Source organism: Rhododendron vialii, chromosome 6a, assembly GCF_030253575.1.
Source record: "Rhododendron vialii isolate Sample 1 chromosome 6a, ASM3025357v1".
Taxonomy (NCBI): Eukaryota; Viridiplantae; Streptophyta; class Magnoliopsida; order Ericales; family Ericaceae; genus Rhododendron; species Rhododendron vialii.
Window position 1 is genome coordinate 17,821,650 of NC_080562.1, and position 6,637 is coordinate 17,828,286.

Here is a 6,637-nt window from a genome sequence, read left to right on the forward strand (position 1 = left end):
TGCACCGTTTTGGTGTGGTTTGGTACCGTAACGAAGTACTCGTACGGTATCGTATGGTATTGTACCGTTTTGGTGTGGTTTGGTACCGTATGGATGTACTCGTACGATATTGCACTGTTTTGGTGTGGTTTGGTACCGTATGGATGTACTCGTACGGTATTGTACCCTTTTGGTGTGGTGTGCTACCGTAATGAAGTACTCGTACGGTATTGTAACGTTTTGGTGTGGTTTTATACCGTATGGATGTACTCGTACGGTATTGCACCGTTTTGGTTTGGTTTGGTACCGTATGGATGTACTCCTACGGTATTGCACCTTTTTGATGTGGTTTGGTACCGTATGGTTGTACTCGTACGGTATTGTACCCTTTTGGTGTGGTTTGGTACCGTAATGAAGTACTTGTACGGTATTGTAACGTTTTGGTGTGGTTTGGTACCGTATGGATGTACTCGTACGGTATTGCACCGTTTTGGTTTGGATTGGTACCGTATGGATGTACTCGTACGGTATTGCACCTTTTTGGTGTGGTTTGGTACCGTATGGTTGTACTCATATGGTATTGCACCATTTTGGTGTGGTTGGGTACCGTATGGATGTACTCGTACGGTATTGTACCCTTTTTGTGTGGTTTGGTACCGTAACGAAGTACTCGTACGGTATTGTACCGTTTTGGTGTGGTTTAGTACCGTAACGAAGTACTCGTACGGTATTGTAACGTTTTGATGTGGTTTGGTTCCGTATGGATGTACTCGTACGGTATTGAACCATTTTGGTGTTGTTTGGTACCGTACGGATGTACTCGTACGGTATTGCACCTTTTTGGTGTGGTTTGGTACCGTATGGTGGTAGTCGTACGCTATTGCACCGTTTTGGTGTGGTTTGGTACCGTATGGATGTGCTCGTACGGTATTGCACCGTTTTGGTGGTTTTTGGTACCGTATGGATGTGCTCGTACAGTATTGCACCGTTTTGGTGTGGTTTGGTACCGTAACGAAGTCCTCGTATGGTATTGTACCGTTTTGGTGTGGTTTGGTACCGTAACAAAATACTCGTACGGTATTGCACAGTTTTGGTGTGGTTTGGTACCATATGGAAGTGCTCGTACGGTATTGTACCGTTTTTGTGTGGTTTGGTACCGTAACGAAGTACTCGTACGGTATTGCACCGTTTTGGTGTGGTTTGGTACCGTAACGAAGTACTCGTGCGGCATTGTACCGTTTCGGTGTGGTTTGGTACCGTAACGAAGTACTCGTACGGTATTGCACCGTTTTGGTGTGGTTTGGTACCGTATGGATGTACTTGTACGGTATTGTACCGTTTTGGCGTGGTTTGGTACCGTAACGAAGTGTTCGAAGGGTATTGTACCGCTTTGGTGTGGTTTGGTACCGTAACGAAGTACTCGTGCGGTATTGTAACGTTTTCGTGTGGTTTGGTACCGTATGGATGTACTCGTACGGTATTGCACCGTTTTCGTGTGGTTTGGTACCGTATGGATGTACTCGTACGGTATTGCCCCTTTTTGGTGTGGTTTGGTACCGTATTGTTGTACTCGTACGGTATTGCACCGTTTTGGTGTGGTTTGGTACCGTATGGATGTACTCGTACGATATTGCACCGTTTTGGTGTGGTTTGGTACCGTATGGATGTACTCGTACGGTATTGTACCCTTTTGGTGTGGTTTGATACCGTAATGAAGTACTCGTACGGTATTGTAACGTTTTGGTGTGGTTTTATACCGTATGGATGTACTCGTACGGTATTGCACCGTTTTGGTTTGGTTTGGTACCGTATGGATGTACTCGTACGGTATTGCACCTTTTTGGTGTGGTTTGGTACCTTAACGAAGTACTCGTACGGTATTGTACCGTTTTGGTGTGGTTTGGTACCGTAACGAAGTACTCGTACGGTATTGTAACGTTTTGATGTGGTTTGGTTCCGTATGGATGTACTCGTACGGTATTGAACCGTTTTGGTGTGGTTTGTTACCGTATGGATGTACTCGTACGGTATTGCACCTTTTTGGTGTGGTTTGGTACCGTATGGTTGTACTCGTCTTGTATTGCACCATTTTGGCATGGTTGTGTACCGTACGGATGTACTCGTACGGTATTGTACCCTTTTGGTGTGGTTTGGTACCTTAACGAAGTACTCGTACGGTATTGTACCGTTTTGGTGTGGTTTGGTACCGTAACGAAGTACTCGTACGGTATTGTAACGTTTTGATGTGGTTTGGTTCCGTATGGATGTACTCGTACGGTATTGAACCGTTTTGGTGTGGTTTGGTACCATATGGATGTACTCGCACGGTATTGCACCTTTTTGGTGTGGTTTGGTACCGTATGGTTGTACTCCTACGGTATTGCACCGTTTTGGTGTGGTTTGGTACCGTATAGATGTGCTCGTACGGTATTGCACCGTTTTGGTAGTTTTTTGTACCGTATGGATGTGCTAGTACGGTATTGCACCGTTTTGGTGTGGTTTGGTACGGTAACGAAGTCCTCGTATGGTGTTGTACCGTTTTGGTGTGGTTTGGTACCGTAACAAAATACTCGTACGATATTGCACCGTTTTGGTGTGGTTTGGTACCATATGGAAGAGCTCGTACGGTATTGTACCGTTTTGGTGTGGTTTGGTACCGTAACGAAGTACTCGTACGGTATTGCACCGTTTTGGTGTGGTTTGGTTCCGTAACGAAGTTCTCGTACGGCATTGTACCGTTTCGGTGTGGTTTGGTACCGTAACGAAGTACTCGTACGGTATTGCACCGTTTTGGTGTGGTTTTGTACCGTATGGATGTACACGTACGGGTGTGGTTTTGTACCGTATGGATGTACTCGTACGGTATTGTACCGTTTTGGTGTGGTTTGGTACCGTAACGAAATACTCGAACGGTATTATACCATTTTTGTGTTGTTTGGTACCGTAACGAAGTACTCGTGCGGTATTGTAACGTTTTCGTGTGGTTTGGTACCGTATGGATGTACTCGTACGGTATTGCACCGTTTTGGTGTGGTTTGGTACCGTACGGATGTACTCGCACGGTATTGCACATTTTTGGTGTGGTTTGGTACCGTATGGTTGTACACGTACGGTATTGAACCGTTTTGGTGTGGTTTGGTACCGTATGGATGTGCTCGTACGGTATTGCACCGTTTTGGTGTGGTTTGGTACCGTAACGAAGTACTCGTACGGTATCGTATGGTATTGTACCGTTTTGGTGTGGTTTGGTACCGTACGCATGTACTCGTACGGTATTGCACCTTTTTGGTGTGGTTTGGTACCGTATGGTTGTACACGTACGGTATTGCACCGTTTTGGTGGGTTTGGTACTGTATGGATGTGCTCGAACGATATTGCCCCGTTTTGGTGGTTTTTGGTACCGTATGGATGTGCCCGTACGGTATTCCACCGTTTTGGTGTGGTTTGGTACCGTAACGAAGTACTCGTACGGTATCGTACGGTATTGTACCGTTTTGGTTTGGTTTGGTACTGTAACGAAGTACTCGTACGGTATTGTAACGTTTTGGTGTGGTTTGGTACCGTATGGATGTACTCGTACGATATTGCACCGTTTTGGTGTGGTTTGGTACCGTATGGATGTACTCGTACGGTATTGTACCCTTTTGGGGTGGTTTGATACCGTAATGAAGTACTCATACGGTATTGTAACGTTTTGGTGTGGTTTTATACCGTATGGATGTACTCGTACGGTATTGCACCGTTTTGGTTTGGTTTGGTACCGTATGGATGTACTCGTACGGTATTGCACCTTTTTGGTGTGGTTTGGTACCTTAACGAAGTACTCGTACGGTATTGTACCGTTTTGGTGTGGTTTGGTACCGTAACGAAGTACTCGTACGGTATTGTAACGTTTTGATGTGGTTTGGTTCCGTATGGATGTACTCGTACGGTATTGAACCGTTTTGGTGTGGTTTGTTACCGTATGGATGTACTCGTACGGTATTGCACCTTTTTGGTGTGGTTTGGTACCGTATGGTTGTACTCGTATGGTATTGCACCATTTTGGCGTAGTTGTGTACCGTATGGATGTACTCGTACGGTATTGTACCCTTTTGGTGTGGTTTGGTACCTTAACGAAGTACTCGTACGGTATTGTACCGTTTTCGTGTGGTTTGGTACCGTAACGAAGTACTCGTACGGTATTGTAACGTTTTGATGTGGTTTGGTTCCGTATGGATGTACTCGTACGGTATTGAACCTTTTTGGTGTGGTTTGGTACTGTATGGATGTACTCGCACGGTATTGCACCTTTTTGGTGTGCTTTGGTACCGTATGGTTGTACTCCTACGATATTGCACCTTTTTGGTGTGGTTTGGTACCGTATGGATGTGCTCGTATGGTATTGCACCGTTTTGGTGGTTTTTGGTACCGTATGGATGTGCTCGTACGGTATTGCACCGTTTTGGTGTGGTTTGGTACCGTAACGAAGTCCTCGTATGGTATTGTACCGTTTTGGTGTGGTTTGATACCGTATGGTTGTACACGTACGGTATTGCACCGTTTTGGTGTGGTTTGGTACCGTATGGATGTGCTCGTACGATATTGCCCCGTTTTGGTGGTTTTTGGTACCGTATGGATGTCCCGTACGGTATTGCACCGTTTTTGTGTGGTTTGGTACCGTAACGGAGTACTCGTACGGTATCGTACGGTATTGTACCGTTTTGGTGTGGTTTGGTACTGTAACGAAGTACTCGTACGGTATTGCAACGTTTTGGTGTGGTTTGGTACCGTATGGATGTACTCGTACGATATTGTACCGTTTTGGTGTGGTTTGGTACCGTATGGATGTACTCGTACGGTATTGTACCCTTTTGGGGTGGTTTGATACCGTAATAAAGTACTCGTACGGTATTGTAACGTTTTGGTGTGGTTTTATACCGTATGGATGTACTCGTACGGTATTGCACCGTTTTGGTTTGGTTTGGTACCGTATGGATGTACTCGTACGGTATTGCACCTTTTTGGTGTGGTTTGGTACCTTAACGAAGTACTCGAACGGTATTGTACCGTTTTGGTGTGGTTTGGTACCGTAACGAAGTACTCGTACGGTATTGTAACGTTTTGATGTGGTTTGGTTCCGTATGGATGTACTCGTACGGTATTGAACCGTTTTGGTGTGGTTTGTTACCGTATGGATGTACTCGTACGGTATTGCACCTTTTTGGTGTGGTTTGGTACCGTATGGTTGTACTCGTATGGTATTGCACCATTTTGGCGTGGTTGTGTACCGTATGGATGTACTCGTACGGTATTGTACCCTTTTGGTGTGGTTTGGTACCTTAACGAAGTACTCGTACGGTATTGTACCGTTTTGGTGTGGTTTGGTACCGTAACGAAGTACTCGTACGGTATTGTAACGTTTTGATGTGGTTTGGTTCCGTATGGATGTACTCGTACGGTATTGAACCGTTTTGGTGTGGTTTGGTACCATATGGATGTACTCGCACGGTATTGCACCTTTTTGGTGTGGTTTGGTACCGTATGGTTGTACTCCTACGGTATTGCACCGTTTTGGTGTGGTTTGGTACCATATGGATGTGCTCGTACGGTATTGCACCGTTTTGGTGGTTTTTGGTACCGTATGGATGTGCTCGTACGGTATTGCACCGTTTTGGTGTGGTTTGGTACCGTAACGAAGTCCTCGTATGGTATTGTACCGTTTTGGTGTGGTTTGGTACCGTAACAAAATACTCGTACGGTATTGCACCGTTTTGGTGTGGTTTGGTGCCATATGGAAGTGCTCGTACGGTAATGTACCGTTTTGGTATGGTTTGGTACCGTAACGAAGTACTCCTACGGTATCGCACCGTTTTGGTGTGGTTTTGTACCGTATGGATGTACACGTACAGGTGTGGTTTTGTACCGTAAGGATGTACTCGTACGATATTGTACCGTTTTGGTGTGGTTTGGTACCGTAACGAAGTACTCGAACGGTATTGTACCATTTTGGTGTTGTCTGGTACCGTAACGAAGTACTCGTGCGGTATTGTAACGTTTTCGTGGGGTTTGGTACCGTATGGATGTACTCGTACGGTATTGCACCGTTTTGTTGTGGTTTAGTACCGTACGGATGTACTCGCACGGTATTGCACCTTTTTGGTGTGGTTTCGTACTGTATGGATGTGCTCGTACGGTATTGCACCGTTTTGGTGGGGTTTGGTACCGTAACGAAGTACTCGTACGGTATCGTACGGTATTGTACCGTTTTGGTGTTTTGGTACCGTACGGATGTACTCGTACGGTATTGCACCGTTTTGTTGTGGTTTAGTACCGTACGGATGTACTCGCACGGTATTGCACATTTTTGGTGTGGTTTGGTACCGTATGGTTGTACACGTACGGTATTGAACCGTTTTGGTGTGGTTTGGTACCGTATGGATGTGCTCGTACGGTATTGCACCGTTTTGGTGTGGTTTGGTACCGTAACGAAGTACTCGTACGGTATCGTATGGTATTGTACCGTTTTGGTGTGGTTTGGTACCGTACGCATGTACTCGTACGGTATTGCACCTTTTTGGTGTGGTTTGGAACCGTATGGTTGTACACGTACGGAATTGCACCGTTTTGGTGTGGTTTGGTACCGTATGGATGTGCTCGTACGATATTGCCCCGTTTT